Source organism: Gorilla gorilla, chromosome 3, assembly GCF_029281585.2.
Source record: "Gorilla gorilla gorilla isolate KB3781 chromosome 3, NHGRI_mGorGor1-v2.1_pri, whole genome shotgun sequence".
Taxonomy (NCBI): Eukaryota; Metazoa; Chordata; class Mammalia; order Primates; family Hominidae; genus Gorilla; species Gorilla gorilla.
The window spans coordinates 26,819,429-26,836,821 of record NC_073227.2 but is presented as its reverse complement, the minus strand read 5'-3'; positions in this window follow the sequence as shown (position 1 = coordinate 26,836,821).

The window sequence follows — 17,393 nt, the reverse complement described above, 5'->3', positions numbered from 1 at the left end:
GTATCATTCTTTAAAGATGAAGGCTCAGATTTCATCAAAGTCAACAAACACACAATTCTAGGAAGAAAGAGGAATACACAATTCAGTAAGACTAAGCCATGGACTCTGCAAAGTTCATTTACTTACTGACGTCCAGCAGTGGGACTAGCACATGATTGGTGTCCAGTTAACTTGTTGAATTAAACTGATACCTATTGAGTGTAATGGGTGCACAAATAATCAATGTAAAGCAAGTTGTGATAAGTACAACACCAAAGATATGAACAAAGTGTTTTAGAAGTTGATAAGAGTTGATGTAGAAATACTAATTTAAAGCTGTGTGTGATTTGGAAAGGTTTCTTGTAGGAGTTGGAATCTGAGCAAGAGGGTGAAGAATTCTAGCACAACTTTAGGCCAATGCATGTACATGCTCAATTTCCAACCACCAGATGTACTCTTGTATCCCATATGTCCATTCTACACATGAAATAATTTTAGACAGTTAAACTTTATCAATTGCTTATCTTGGAAAGCTTTTTGATTTTAGTTGGATGAAAATTGATGTTCAGGGAAGTTTTCACTAAATATCACATACTCTGCCTATTAAGTAATAAGTTCTGAAACAGATACCAGATGAAAGGCATTCAGGAATCAGGATTCAAAATTGCTTTCTACCACATGTATGTGTAATTTCTTGATGAAGCAAGGCAATGTTTTACAGAGTTTCCTGTGGTCTTCAGAATTTGCTTTTTCAGGTCACACAACCCTATTTATTATTTCACATTTGGTTTGCCCTCAGAAATGAAAAAAGGCTTAAAGATAACAAGATGAATACTGGGAAGTTATAGAAAACCTGGCCTCATTTTTAAGCCAGAAATAACTTGTAGCACAAGTTAAAAAGTCAAAATAACAGAGTTTATAAGGGAAAAATCAGCGAAGTCCTGCAGTTTTAACTAAGTGACCATTGCTATGAAAACAACATTGCCACCAACTGGTATAATTTTTTTGTCATTCATTATCACGCCTAGCAGAAAAACATATTGTGTGAATGTAGACAGCATAGGAAGAGATCCAACTGGCAATTGTTGTATCTCAACATATTATGCATGGCAGTGAAAACCCAAAATGGATTTCAGTTCTCCAGACACTCGATCTTTGTAGTATATTTTAACAACAAAAGATAGAGCTTCTAGTTCCAAGCATACCAAGTATGTTTTCATAATTTTTGTCTCAGTGTGTAGTTCTCAATTTTTTTAAAGAAAGTAGGTGGTAGAAAAAAACTCCAGCATAGACTGAATCTCCATAGTGTTTTGACAACATTTGTCAGAAGTATAATTCCTATCACATGAGATATTTAAAATATTATTCTCATTCCATCATAGATGTGAAAGAATTTTTTAAGCATAAAATAAGAAATATGGTTAAATTCAGAAAATTTATTCAGGAGATAATCATTTTATTGAGATATAAAATTTGGTATATTTCCTTTGCAATTCAACCACAACACTGTGTGAGTGATAAAGCCAAGTTGACATGGACTGTACACAACTATTCATTGACAAAACAAATGCCTATTTTTTATTGTATAAAAGGTCAATGTGGTGTGTAATTGGAAAGAAAAGATTGGGAAGTTAAGTATCTGGGACACCCCCTTTTTAGAAGCTCTAAGTGGAGAATATAAAGCTACAATGTTTTTGACTTTTTAAAATAGTTACCATGGTAACAACTCTGTAAAATATGTAAAGAGACATTGAGATTTACTAGAAAAGAAGGCCTAGAAACCTTCCATGAATATCATCCTGAGTTTTCTATTCTCCAGCCTGTGTGCAGAAGTATACACACACTTTCCTCCTCTTCCCTTTTCACCTGTGATAAACACATCCACATACATTATGTGTGTGTATCCACCTCTGGATTTCAATTCACAATAACCTAAAGATCACAGGTGAAGAATCTTGTTATTTATTAACAAAGAAGCTGGCTTGAGAGACCTTGAGTTCTAGAAGCTGTATTATTCCATCCAGATAACCTTCAACATAAAAACAAAATGAAAATTAAATGAACTAAGAATAAGACCTCTTAAGGAGTTAGATTTTGTTTCCAGAGTCCAGACTGTCCTGTCCAACTCCATGAACAATCAGGGACCAGATCTTCAGCCAGGTTAGAGCATCTCAGAATCTTGCATGGGACATGGGATATAATGCCAACAGTTTACAGCTTGTAGAGCTAAAAGTGTTTATTCCATAAACAGTGACTGAACATACATGCTACATATTTTTCTAGGTTCTGGGATATCAGTTAATAAAATAGAAATTGAATTCCTTATCCTTGAAGCTTATACTCTAAAGAGAGGAGTCAGGTAATAAACAATAAACGTAATGGGTAAACGGTATGGTAAGTTAGGTGATAAAATGTTGTGGAGGCTGGGTGCGGTGGCTCACGCCTGTAATCCTAGCACTTTGGGACACTAAGGCAGGCAGAACACCTGAGCTCAGGAGTTCAAGACCAGCTTGGGCAATGTGGCAAAACCCCATCTCTACTGAAAATACGAAACTTAGCTGGGTGTGGTGGCATGTGCCTGTAGTTCCAGCTACTAGGGAGGCTGAGACAGGATAACTGCTTGAGCCTGGGACACAGAAGTTGCAGTGAGATGAGATCATCCATTGCAATCCAGCCTGGGCAACAGAGCAAGAACTTGTCTCAAAAAAAAAAAATACTATGGAAAAAAGAAAAGAGAATTAGAAATACGAATGTATTAACCATGTTACTAACTTCCGTAAACTTGGTGCTTTACCATCTGCCCTACATGCATATGCTGGACACACCTTGTTCTGGACAACCCAGTGATATGCCTGAATTGCCTAGCCTGAGACTCCTGCCTCCCTGATGGTCCCCCAACTCTACTCCTGAGGGTGTGCTTTTCAAATATAAACCACCCAACTGAGAGTCCACACCCCTAACCACATTCCTTGTTGGGCTCTCATTCTCTGGGGTACTACATATCTGCCTTAATCACCCCAGGGCCAGGTGCCAGATCACTAGAAACAACTCCTATGTCCCAGAACCTGCTGAAGTTCTTCAAATTGCCAATCTGAAGTCTGTTTGCCCTGCTTTGTCCATTCCTTCCTGCAGAACCCAGAATAAAGGCTCTTGTCCTTAGTTCCCCTCACTCCTTCTACCTTGTGACTGGCCGTAATGCTTCCCTATGGTGGATGCTCTGGGAACTATGAGTAACAAACTATATTTTCAGTGGAAAATGGCAATCAATTTCTACTCTGTTGGACTTTCTGTCAAATTTTCCCTATATTTTAGTATAACAGGCAGGAAGCATATTAATATGCTCTATGCTATATTTAATACACTATATTTTTATTTATTTATTTATTTATTTATTTTGAGATGGAGTCTTGCTCTGTCGCCTAGGCTGGAGTGTAGTGGCGCGATCTCGGCTCACTGCAAGCTCCGCCTCCCAGGTTCACGCCATTCTCCTGCCTCAGCCTCCCATATAGCTGGGGCTACAGGCGCCCGCCACCACGCCCGGCTAATTTTTTGTATTTTTAGTAGAGACGGGGTTTCACTGTGTTAGCCAGGATGGTGTTGATCTCCTGACCTCGTGATCCGCCCGCCTCGGCCTCCCAAAGTGCTGAGATTACAGGCATAAGCCACCACACCCGGCCTCTTAATATACTATATTTTAAAACAATAGGCATGGAGTAGTGAGTTGGATAATCAGGTAGGACGCCTTGTGAAAGGGACAAATACTCAAAGACTCTAGAGAGAAGTAAGGATTCCTGTGGACAACTGGGGGAAGAACATCTAGGGAGAGGGACCAGCTCACTCAAACACCCCTGGTGGTTTATGCCTGCTGAGTCTGAAGAATAGTGAGGAGGACAGTATGACAGGCTGAGTAAGCAGAAGAACAGAATGTTAAGAGGGCTTAAGGAGCTAAATGGGGCTAGACCAGGTGAAACCTTGTAGTTCACTGGAAAGACTTTGACCTTTACTTCCCAAGAGTGAAAGAAAGAGTTTTTAACATGAAATTTCAAGGAAGTTCCAGATGAAAGAAAATCACCACACCAAAGAACTGGCAAACAAGAAAATCCAATGGAGAATGGACGTATCCCATAGTTTACGCAAGAAGCCTTCTTCCTGTCAGTGCTTGGATTGGAAGTTGCTTTATTCAGTCAAACACAATGGAGGCAGAACATACAACTCCCCGTAACAACATGAAGAGAAGAGAGATGAGAATAAGGCAAGGCTTAAAGTCACACAAAATGGCAGCCTGGGGAAGGGAAAGTGAACAGCTGAGAGAGGATCCTGAAGCAATCTTCAGAATGAAAATAAACTATTGGGAACTTGGGTGATTTTTCCCCCTCAGGACCATAAACAGATTGAAAATACTCAAAGGGGTGGTTTAAAAGTATGAGTCAATGAAGCTGGAACAAAGGTAAAAGCAATGGTAATAGAGAAGAGGAGACAAATATGGGAATTACTTTTAAGCTAAAAGGACATGTTGAGTAATAAAGAAAGATCTGTTGTAGGACACTGGAAGTTTGTAGCAGAAGATTCAGAGAATGTCACAGCCTCAACAAAGGTGTGTAAATACATCAGAGAAACAGGACAGTTAAAAGGAGAGTACTAGGACATGTTAAGTCTGAGTAAATGGTGATGTTTTGAACTTCAAGAAAATAAATAGGGATTCCTGAAGAAGGAAGTGGAGGAAGAGGGGGAAGTCAAAAGTGGCAAATGCTACACAAAAATCAGAATATCGAAAACAGAAAATAGGACATTAAATGGGCAATTAGAAAGACAATGGTGACCTTGATCAAAGCATTGGCAGGAAGGGGTGGTAATGGGCAAAATCTAGACCAAGAAGATTAGAAACACAGAGGTTTAGTAAAAATGTATACTCTGGAAACACACACACACACACACACACACACACACACACACACACTTTTTCTCCCCTTCTTTTGCCAGCTTCCTAAGCATTCTCCTATGGAATTACCCCTACTTTCAGTACCAATCTTAAAGGTCTCATTCTCAAATTGTGTTTCTTGACTCTGCCTAAGGCATGTGATAACAAACAGTGCTTATTTCACTTAGCTATTTGATAGATTTTTTGCACTTTAATAAGAAAATCAAAAAAATTAAAAAGAACGCATAATACAAAATAATTAGGTATATTTGTATTATTTAAATCTTGAGTCTATTTCTAATCAAGCCCCTTGATTAGAATATATATATATATATTCAATATATCTTCGATATATTTCTTTGTTCCTTTTTTTTTCTAGATTGCTTACTGCGAAGGTTTTATTTTTATTTGTTACTTCAAAGAAAGAACTTTTGACTTTATTTCTTACTATTGTATATTATCCCTGTTTCATTACCTTCTCCTATTTATATTAATTTCTTCTTTCTATTTTCTTTGGTTTTATTCTGTATGTCTTTTCCTAACTTCTTTAGTTGAATGTTTAGCTCATTAATTTTCAGGTTTTTTTCTTTTCATGCTATATATTTCTCTATATGTAATTCTCAAAATACCTACAAGTATGAATGTGTAGTATTTTCTTTATTTTTTAGTTTCAAAGAATATCAAGGCCCAGCCTGGTGGCTCACACCTGTGATCGCAGCACTTTGGGAGGCTGAGGTTGGTGGATCACCTGAGGTCAGGAGTTCAAGACCAGCTTGGCCAACATGGTGAAACCCCATCTCTGCCAACCAAAAATACAATAATCAGCCGGGTGTGGTGGCATGTGACTGTAATCCTAGCTACTCAGGAGGCTGAGGCAGGAGAATCATTTGAACCCGGGAGGCGGAGGTTGCAGTGAGCTGAGATTGTGCCACTGCACTCCAGCCTGGGTGACAGAGCAAGACTCTGTCTCAATAAAATTAATAAAATAAAATTAAATAAAGAATATCAAATATCTAAAAGATTTTTTGTACCAATTATATAGAAGCTGCTCAAAAAATTTTCTAAATGAATGAGATAACTGATTTCAAAGTCCATTGCTTTGTAGTCAATGCAACCTGGTCTGAATATTTTCGAGCTTCTGAAATGTATTAAGATTTCCTTTGCAATATATAGTACACGGTTCATTGTTGTAAATACTCTGTGTGAAGAATATGTATTCTCTGATTCCTTAACTCAGGACCCTATGTATACCTTTAAATAAGACTCGTTAACTGTGTTGTCAGAGTCATCTATATTCATCAATTACCAAGAGAGAGAGATGTTAAAAATCACTCACTCTAATGAGAAATTATACAATTTCTCCCTGTAGTACAGTCATTTTTTGCTTTATGCATCTCAGAATCAGCGTATCATCTGCCCACTCAATATTTGAATTGAGCATATAAAATATTTTTTGTTAATTAAACTTATTATAACTTTGCGCTTGGAGTCATTTCCAAGGATACAGGATAAGAGGGAGGATATTCCATTAAGCAGAAAACCCTCATTGCCCTGCCTCTAGGCGGTTGATATTGGTGGAGTTCCTTTCCTTTTCATTATGGACCAGGCAGAGACAACAGCTGAAGCTGAGAGTTGGAATTTTTGCTCCACTCTCAGGTGGAGATTCTTCCTTCAGTGCTGTGGCTAGAGTAGGTCCTTTCAGTGGATGAAAGTTTCTTCTTACTTCTTCAGGGAAAATGATTGTGAGACTGTCTTTGCAACTGACAGCAGTCAGACATGACACAAACATGAGATGCCCCTGGATTGAAGTCTCAGCCCCATCTTTACTCACCACGTGATACTGAGATATTCAATCAACCTCTCTCTGTAAGCTTCACTTTAACCAGCTCTAAATTGGTAGGGGGGAAAGGTGTTTAGGTTGAGAAAGAGAGTATTATAATTATTTAAGATAATCTGCAGAAATCCTACATCAGGATACCTTGAAAACACAGTCACTGAATAGACCTCAGTCAGCATTTATTTGCTTCTTTCTCTCTCATTTGTTTTAGTTTAAAGGCTGAATTTGGTGGTGGTAGGAGAGAGACAAACTCCTACATCTGTCCATGAGCTGTGAGAAACAAGCATCATCTTTCAGTGGAGTCCTGCTGCATCCTGGGACACAGTTTCTCAGGACTGGCTCAAGGCCACTCTTCAGTAAAACCATCTTACTCCTACCATGGGGAAATCATGCACTTTTCCCATCCATTTCTGCCATGAAACACAGAGCCACTATTTGTTCAGATGAAAATGACATTATTTGCCATGAATCTTCCTAGAAAGTAACTCAACCACAGAGTTCCATGCTTGTTTCCCATACATGAAACTTAACATATATACATGAAGAAAAGTTGGGACTATATTTGCTTGGGCCACCGTAACAAAATACTTCACACTGAAGAGCTTAAACAACAGAAATTTATTTTCTCACTGTTCTGGAGACTAGGAGTCTAAGATCAGGGTGCCAGCATAGTTGGGGTCTGGAAGCAGCACGCTTTCTCTCTTGCAAATGGGCATCTTCTCTCTGTGTCCTCACATAGCAGAGAAAGGGAGTCCCAACTCTTTGCTGTCTCTTCTAATAAGGGCACTAATCCTGCCATGAGGGTCATACCCTTATAACCCCATCTAAACCTAATTATCTCCCAAAGGCCCCATCTCCAAATACCACTGCATTGGGGTTAAGCCTTCAACATATGAATATTGTAGAAACATAATTCAGTCCATAACAGACATCAAGTAATTACTCCATTTGGTCTTTGACTCACAAAATCCTAAAGCCATGCATTTACTGTGCATGTTACAGGCCTGCCAAAAACTACCTCAATTTAACCTATTTAAAAAAAAATCCTTTGAGCATCCAATACAGAGCAGCTGAAAAAGCAGGTTCCTTTAAAAATTTGATTCACTGAAAATGAGAGATGCTGTGGCATGTGTGCGGCTATCCAATTCAGAAAATGTTTGCCTTAAAGAAATACTTCTCCTTACCAGAAAACAATGGAGAAGGGCATTTGCAGTTCCAACTTCTTTAACTACATTTGTTTTTAAATCAAACACTTGTAAAATGTGACAAATTATAAAGGCAACGTGACTTAAGCTCTGCAGTGTAATTTACTGATTTTTCACTCACCTTGCTGAAACTTACACTCCAGCTCTTGAGAAAGTGGATGTTGCTGAACCCCAAGCAGCTAGGGTTTGGGGAATAGTATAGAGAGAAAAGAGAAGTTCCAGCTGCAGATACTGTCTTCATCTCTGAATTCCTGTGGGGATATGTCTATCACCTCTTCTCAGGCATGCATCACTTTAGCTTTGATATAGAAGGTATTTACGTGTGGCTGACAATTTCATGTCCCAGTGGATAGAGGAAATGAATGTGGAAAAGCACTTACATTTGACCAATGAGAAAGAATTGGTTGGTGAAGTGGATGTGACAGGAACCTGGGAAGAAAATGTTCTTTTTACACACACTGTTCTCATTTCTATGACAATCAAGACAATCAATTTCAAACAGTCTATCTTGACACCCCCAAAAGCACGTATGTATTTGTCAGGTTACATTTCCTGGTTTGAGTTCCAGGTAATTTGGTCTGAAACTGGGTTCATTTCCATTTTCGGTGTGTTGGGCTGACTTCTTTAAGACTAGAAAATCTAATGCAGTGACTCAGAATAGAGAATCAGTACATTTGTTTTGTTAAATAGATAATAAAAACTTGAAACTAGGAAGAGGCTCATGAATAAAAAAATCTGAACCCTTCCTGTTTTCTCCTTTCAGGGAAGTGAAGTTAGAATTTCTGCCTAACTTTATCATCTCCTTCGGCTTTATACTAACACCTAAGGCAAAACAAACAACAAATATTGATTGATGTTTCTATGGGCTGGGGAGGAGAGCTCACATTTCTAGCACCTAAATGCTAGGCAATGTATTTGACATTTTTTGTATGCCATTTAATCTTCAAAATAACTCTACAAAATGAAAATTAATATTTGTCATATAACTGAAGAGAAAGCTAAGATTGATGGAGATTGGCCAGGCTCATGCCTGTAATCCAAGCACTTTGGGAGGTTGAGGGGGATGGATCACTTGAGGACAGAAGTTCAAGACCAGACTGTCTAACTTAGTGAAACCTCCTCTCTACTAAAAATACAAAAAAATTAGCTGGGCGTGGTGGCAGGTGCCTGTAATCCCAGCTACTCCTGAAGCTGAGGCATGAGAATCACTTGAACCCAGGAGGCGGAGGGTGCAGTGAGCCGAGATCGCACCACTGCACTCCAGCCTGGGCAACAGAGCAAGACTCCGTCTCAAAAAATAAGAAATAAGTAAATATTGATGGATATTGAGCAGAGCTAGGATTCCAATATTAAAAACCTCTAAGCTAAGTGCCTTGACAGGATATAAAGCAAGACTCATTCTGAACCTCACTGAAGCTGTATGGCCTAATTAGGGGGACTCACAGGCTTTTTCAAACTTAGAACTCAAGGATCTCAGCATCTAATCTACTAAGTTTATCATAGACATGATACAAAAGCACAGATTCCTATAGAAGCGGGACAGGGGCCAAACAGCTAGTAATAGCCAGTCAGTCTAGAAATAGGGCCTCCTGACTCACAGGTTGGCAGGGTGATGTGCCTTATTTAGTCTTCTCACTGTGTCTTCCATGTATTCGGGAAACAAGGATGGTGACACATGGTCCCCTCTGTTCATACTTTAGTTGGGAAGAAAGAATATTGCAAGTAATCACAACACAATGTTAGACTAGAGAAAGGGAATAAGGAGCTCTATTAATGAGAGCATTTCTTAGTATTCTTGCCTGCTAGTGAGATTAAGTCAACTCTATCTAGTTAGGCCAAAAAGACTGGTGAAATTCAGGGAAGATTTAAATAACCAATGTAATAGAACAGGGTGGCCTACGGACTTCATGTATGGCTAGAACGGGGAACATAAACACTGCCGTGACTCTCTAATTATTTTTTTCTTTTACACCTTTGTGTATTTTAGCTTCACTGTCTCTCACTTCAGAGCTATAGGCAGGAAGTGTGGAGGCACACAGGTCCCAATAGCAGTCATGTCCTTCCAACTCAGTGCTTGTTATCCCCACTTCAAACCCTTTCTTCCAGTCACATTGAAATAACCCTGGTTCTCAAGGTAATACACTTTCCTGCTGACTTGAAGATCTTTTTTGGATGATATTTCCTCTACCTCAAATGTTCTTCTACTTCTGGTCTTTAATAAATGCTCTTCATCCTCAGATATCAGCTTAGAAATCACTTCTTTCCCAGACCCCACTAATCCAGGTTAAGTTCTCCTCTTTTCACATCACTAGAGTGGTGTCTACCTAATCTTTCTAGCTCTTTATCACAATATGGGGAATTTTTTTCAAAAAATAAATCTCTTCTGCTAGATTGTTAACTCTTTTGGGGTAGGGACTATGTCTCTCTCATTCAGAGTTATAATCTAAATTTGTAACATAGTACCTGACATATAGTATCCACACATATGTGTTGAATAAATGAATACAATGAATATGTAGTAAATGAAGCAAAGCTTCTGTAAATGTCTGAATGACCCATGTTCCTCAGGTGTTTTCATGTTTAATTGCATCATCTTGGAATGCCCTCCCCTTTGATGTTTCTGGCCAACCATTCCCAGAGCAGCAGTCGTCCCCTCTAGAAAGGCTTCTCCATATCCTTCCCCATCTCCCAAAGCTATTTCTGTTGCCATACTTCATTCTTCCGACTTCTATAATGGATAGATTTTCTGTTCTCCTCCACCAGTTTATGAGCCCTTCCAGAACAATGTCCTGTTTGTCTTTGCAAACCAGCTCCTAACATTTAGTAGACAAAATACATTCTCATTTAATGCACTGTATGTAAATGATAGATGGATGATTATAACAAGCTATTTGAATATTTATCTGTAAATGTTATATTGACTCTGTTAGAAAATTGCCTTTTGACACAATTTTTTAAATCACTTCTTAGACACTGGCCACATTACCAGTATATGATGCTATTCTTGTCTCAAAATCAAGGCACTGAAGTCTGCCATTTGGGACCTGTTGAGGGACCTGTGAAAATCAATTTCCTACAATAAATTGTCTTAAGCTAAAGGTCAATACACTTAAACTGAAACTGAAAGGTTCCTTTAAATTCACTGAAACAAGCCCTTTCATTTGGCATATGCTTCCCAAGACAAATTTTCTCTTCCAAAATTGGAAGAGGCCACATCTATGTTTTAACACTGATTTGTGAATATTCCCTGGAATAATTTATATCTTTTTAGTTTTGTTTGTTTGTTTTGTTTTGTTTTGAAACAGAGTTTTGTTCTTATTGCCCAGGCTGGAGTGCAATGGCATGATTTCGGCTCACTGCAAGCTCTGCTTCCCGGCTTCAGGTGATTCTCCTGCCTCAGCAAGTAGCTGGGATTACAAGAGCATGCCACCACGCCCAGCTAATTTTTGTTGTTAGTAGAGACAGGGTTTTGCCATGTTGGCCATGCTGGTCTTGAACTCCTGACCTCAGGTGATCTGCCAGCCTCTGCCTTACAAAGTGCTGAGATTACAGGCATGACCCATCGTGCCTGGCCCCTTTTAATGTTATGGTTTATGAACTTATTAAAGTGCAAAGATTTTATGATCTTTCTAACTGTAGAATAGCATAGCTTGTTTATTAAACTGCAGAGTCACTGTAGAGGTCCTGATTCTTTGATTTAGCTTACTATAAAGTAGGAATAAATAAACTAATCAATAAGTAAATATAAGTATCTTTAACTTTGCTGATTGTGACCACTCATCTATGGGATTTGGCCCATGTGAAGCAGATCACAGAATGTGGTTGCTTCTACTGTTTTCCATAGGAAATCCAGTCATGTTCATAACCCTATACTACTTATTAGATCTGTTCTGTGAAGATTACATGGTGGTTCTAAGACCCTGGAAAGATCAGCTTTTGGATAATAGAAAGTAATTATTGCAGCTTCTAGTTATGCTTTCCACTTTGGAAAGTCATGGCTCACAACAACAGAAAAAAGAGAAGAGGTTTAACACCAACATTTAAATGCTCTGGCCCAGAGGCAACATGTCACTTTTGCCCAATATCATAAGCTGGAAATACTCATATAACACCACCTAACCCCAAAGTAACACAGAAATCCTCAAACATACCTAGAAGTAGAGGGGAACCAGATATCAGAAAAGAACAATGATGTCTGCAACTCTAATCTTCACCAAGTGAACAAATAAATTGAAAAAAATTTCCTTCAAAGACATCATTGATTGAAGCAAATACTGCAAATGCAAGCGCAAAATGTGAACACGAATAAGAAAAAAGTCAAAGTTGATTTTCTTCCTCCTATTCCTACTGAGTTATTTATTAGTAAAATAAACAATAAGCTCATAAAATCAAATGTAAAGTCAGATATCCCATTAATGACATTATGAAGAATACTTTGATATCCTGTGGTCATTAAAAATGATCCTTGCCCTGCAAGTATATTTGCCAATGATAGTAGTACATGTACTTGATTTACAAATTAATATCTACACCTTGGTAGATAACTAAATTATAAGCCTACATTAAGAGCTTTCTCTCTCTCTCTCCCTCCCTCCCTTCCTTTCTCTCCGTGTACATATCTATGTATATATAGATAACGCAAATAATGTAAAATAAATATGTGTGTGAATAAGTGTTAGAGCGATCTGAAACTTGGACCTGTTAAGAACACTATTTCTGAGAAACTATTTTATATGGGAACCTCAGAAATGTGCTGAGTTACTGTGGACCAGTCATTTACTTCCAGTGATAAGATAGCAATGTATTCAGAATATGTGGAACATTTAGAGAAGGGTGAATAGATATGGTGCGGAATAGGAGGTCATGGGAATGACAAAAGCAAATGTCTCATACCCAGTTGAATTTACCTTTTGATTTGGTATTTTCATCAGCCACTATATGTCTGTGTAGGGAAATTTGAGAGATTTGGGGAGCGTGTACCTCCCTCTGGGAGCATGAAAATCAGTATCTTTTGCCATTTAAGAAACACTTCAGTCTTGGATTTTGTCTGTTGACATCTTTTCATCAGTTATATTATTCTTAAGTTGTGAAAATGACACAGTTGAAATGCCAAAGTCAATACAAGCACTGGATATTTCTATTTTTTTTAATTTTGCAAACTTCTTTATTTTTTTGCTGGAAAAGGATCTAGCCAGGTTGTCTAGATAATTCTATATGAGAATACTGAAAAAAAAAGAAAGAAAGTGAGTATCTCAGGAAGTAAGTGAAAGCCCATCAATCACAAGAAAGAAGAAAATAACACTGGGTGATTTAAAAGGAGGAGAAATTTAATGTGTATCAGAATGCCCCTAACAATGAACATTTAAATTCACTAAGATATCCTCATCAAGCAGGCTTGAATTTTTATAATTTAAGGAGGGAGGGAGGGAGGAAAGGAAGGAAGGAAATAAAAGGAATTCTAGGAGATATATTTTGGCAGAGATTTAATCTAAGTATGATTTCCCCCAAAACTGTTTTCAGTATTGATAGTTTGAGGTTCAAATACATGGTAATAAGAAAATAACAATATTTTAAAAATTATTATCTAACTTTTTTCTACTCATTTTTATAGTCTTCAAAATGAAGTTTAAAAATTCATTCATGCAACTGAAAACATGCTAACACTTTAATGAATTTTTAAAAATATATTATTTTCCACCTTCTTGGTTTCCTTCAACTAGATCCACGAGGGCAAAACACTACTTGGTTGACCAATCCTTGGATTATTAGTGATTGGAGTCACTGTGAGTTTCTAAAGGTGAAACTAAAATTATGAACAAACTATTGTCTTCATGGACACAGCAGTTTGCCAAATAAGGCAGGTAACAACATTTTTGTTACTCCAAGGTTAATGAACATGGATGTTATTAACAATAAATACAAAACATTCTTTTGGAAACTTATTCAATTCTATTTAGTGTTAGTTGCAGATTCTTTTCTTCCACACAAATCTAGATAAGAAGTTGCTTAATAAATAAAGGAGAAATTACAGAATCAAAGTTGTTAGGACACAAAATAAGCAGAAATAGAGTTTGTTTTTCCTGTAGTGTTTGTTTCATTAGTTTTACTTCAAATTTTGGAAGTTTATGTCTTATGAAGCATGTGATATTTTATGAAGCTCCCAAAAATAGAATAACACTTTTTGTTGTTTAATTTTGTCAGACTGCAACAAAAAAAAAAAAAAAGGGAAGTACATTAACTCAGCAAATAGAAACATTGTTCTGTGTACTTGTATCTTTGGGGATTCTGGGAATATGCGTTTCTAAGAGTAGAAACGAGCATTTGATGGGATAATTTATTTTACTTCTTATTGGAAAATCAATCTTTCAGAGAGAAACAGGTTTTATTTGTTTGCTTGCTTTGTTTTATAAACAAACCAGCATAATGCATTTTTATATTTGTATTTGTATTTCGATCGCCTTTTTTAACTTGGGATTTGTGTTTGTGTGCATAAGAAGTTGCTACAAATAATACCTAAGAGACAGAAACAAAGTAAAATAACTTGGATTGAATTTATTTCATTGATTATAAGAATGATTTCTATTCACATTACAAGAAAGTATTGTCTATCTAGCATTTCCAAGTTATTGCCTGAGAAAGGCATCAATCTGTGAAGGTCAGAAGCTCTTGCTGGTAGAAGGGACCTTAGAGATTAGCAAATACTACCTCTGCCACTAACGTTTCTCCATGCACCAATTTGGTTCAGAATCAACTGAGGTGCGTACTAAGAGGGCCCTCTCCATATCAGACCTACAGATCACAATTTGCAAGAATAGCATGCTCCCTAACATTCGAGAAAAAATCTAATTATTTTTCACATGTCCGCTCTTCAGATGTTGAAGATGAATATTGTGTTGCTACTAAACATTTTCTTTCTAAATACCCTGCATCCAAGTACAGTTAAATATCTGATGAAAAATGTGCAGTTGACTAATATGTATCAAACAAGATATAAAAGGCAAGAAAGAGATTAGCATTGGGGCAGTTATTAGTAAGAATTTATGACTCCTTGTTTCGAGGATACTAAAACTAAAAGACAATTACCTTGGACCAGGGGTCCCCAGCCCCTGGGCCATCGACCAGTACTGGTCCCTGGTCTGTTAGGAACTGGGCCGCATGGCAGGAAGAGAGTGGTGGACAAGCCAGCATTACCACCTGAGCTCTTCCTCCTGTCAGATCAGCAGCAGCATTAGATTCTCATAGGAGCACAAATTCTATTATGAACTGCCCTTGTGAGGAATCTAGGTTGCATGCTCCTTATGAGAATCTAACTGATGCCTGATTTTCTGAGGCAGAACAGTTTCAACCTGAAACCATCCCTTCCCCCAACCCTCATCTGTGGAAAAATTGTCTTCCACAAAACTGGTCCCCGGTGCCAGAAAGTTTGGGGACTGCTGCATTAGATGATACATGCAAAACATTTAGCATGGTGTTAGGTACACAGAGAGCATGTCATAAATCCCGGGCAGTAGCAGAGCAGACGTAGAAACAGCAGCAGGGGTGGTGAGAGTGGTCATGGAGGTGATGATAGCAATGGTAGTGTTCCACAGACGTCCTCCCTCCCTTTCTTCCTTCCTCCCTCCCTCCCTCCCTTTCTTCCTTCCTCCCTCCCTCCCTTCCTTCCTTCTTTCCTTCCTTCCTCTCTGCCTTTCTCCTTCCTCCTTTCCTTCCTCCCTCCCTGCCTTTCTCCTTCCTTCCTTCCTTCCTCCCGCCTTCCTCCTTCCCTCCCTTCCTTCCTACCTTCCTTTCTCCCCCCTTCCTTCCTTCCTCCCTCCCTCCCTTCCTGCCTTCCTTCTTTCCTTCCTTCCTCACTCCCTTTCACCTTCCTCCCTTCCTTCTTTCCTCCCTTTCTCCTTCCTTCCTCCCTCCCTTCCTTCCCTCCTTGCTTCTTTCCTTCCTCCCTCCTCCATCCATCCCTTCCTCCCTCGTTTCCTTCCTCCCTGCCTTCCTTCTAAAATACTTACATATTTTTGTAATTTATTTTTAAGTCCGTTTTTAAGCCATATATGCACTTAACAAATCAAACAACAGTAACAAAACAACATAAACCAATTTTAATAAGGAAGCAAAACTCTTTTGCACACCCCAGTAAACACTACCAAGTCTGGTTACACAGTGGCATTCATTCTTAGCATTGTGTTCGGCTCTTGTGATAATTTTCCTCCTGACATTAAGTGACATGCTCATAAATCTATTTCTTGATTTATCATTCTTAGACCACAAATAATGACTCCATAATATGATGACTTAGCTCTTTTAAACTTCTGCTTTCTCCCTTCTCTTCCTTCTCAAGGTTAACATTTATATACTTTTCCTGTTCTTGAAGTGGCCCCCTTTGTAATACTAAGTAATAGACCTATGCCTCCATTTCTGTTCCACTCACTTTCGACTGTATCTCTTGGTTTTCCACAATATGAAATGAAGATTTTTAGCAGCACTTTCTTTATTTCAAAGAAAAGACTCATCAGCTCCTCTGCTTCCATTCTTCCATTATTTTTTTAGTTGCACATTCACTTAACACGGCTACATTTCGTTCTGCCACTGCATTCGTGAATTCTAAGTGTTGTTTGTAAAATAACCCTAAAAGGGGTTGAGTGTGGGGGCTCACGCTGTAATCCCAGCACTTTGGGAGGCCGAGGCGGGTGGATCGCCTGAGGTCAGGAGTTCAAGACCAGCCTGACCAACATGGTGAAACCCTGTCTCTACTAAAAATACAAAAATTAGCCACACGTGGTCGTGGGAACCTGTAATTTCAGCTACTCGGTAGGCTGAGGCAGGAGAATTGTTTGAACCCGAGAGGCGGAGGTTGCAGTGACCCGAGATCGGGCCATGGCACTCCAACCTGGGCAACAAGAGTGAAGTTCTGTCTCAAAAAAAAAAAAAAAGAAAGATAATAATAAAAAATAAGTAAATAACTGTAAAAGGTGCAAAGCAATAAACAGTGTTTGATAATTATGGCTTGTTAAGGTCATGTTTGCTTTTCTATAGGTTCTACATTGGATTCCTGGAGCTATTACTGAGGGAGACTCTTCCATATTATTTGATGTGTCACTACATGTATACATGACTTGGACAAACATTTGAGACAAATTAGGAAAAGTCAATATGCAGAGAAGGAGGGAAGTGGGAAGGAAGAGAAGCAAGAATACTCTGTGGATATGAAAATCCCTTCACCGCTGCTACTGCTTCCCACTCTGCGACTACTGCTAGCATTGCAGTCAATGCAGCCTGCTTTCCTATATTCGGTCGACTGCTGAAAATCAGCACGTGTGTTACTTTACTTTCTCTTTTAAATTTATTTTTTTTAATTCTAGTTACCTTTCTTTTATTCTTGTATTATTTGCCTTGATACTATTAATTAAATGTTATTTGCCTCACTTTTTTCCATCAATCTTTTAATCTCACTATCTAGGCT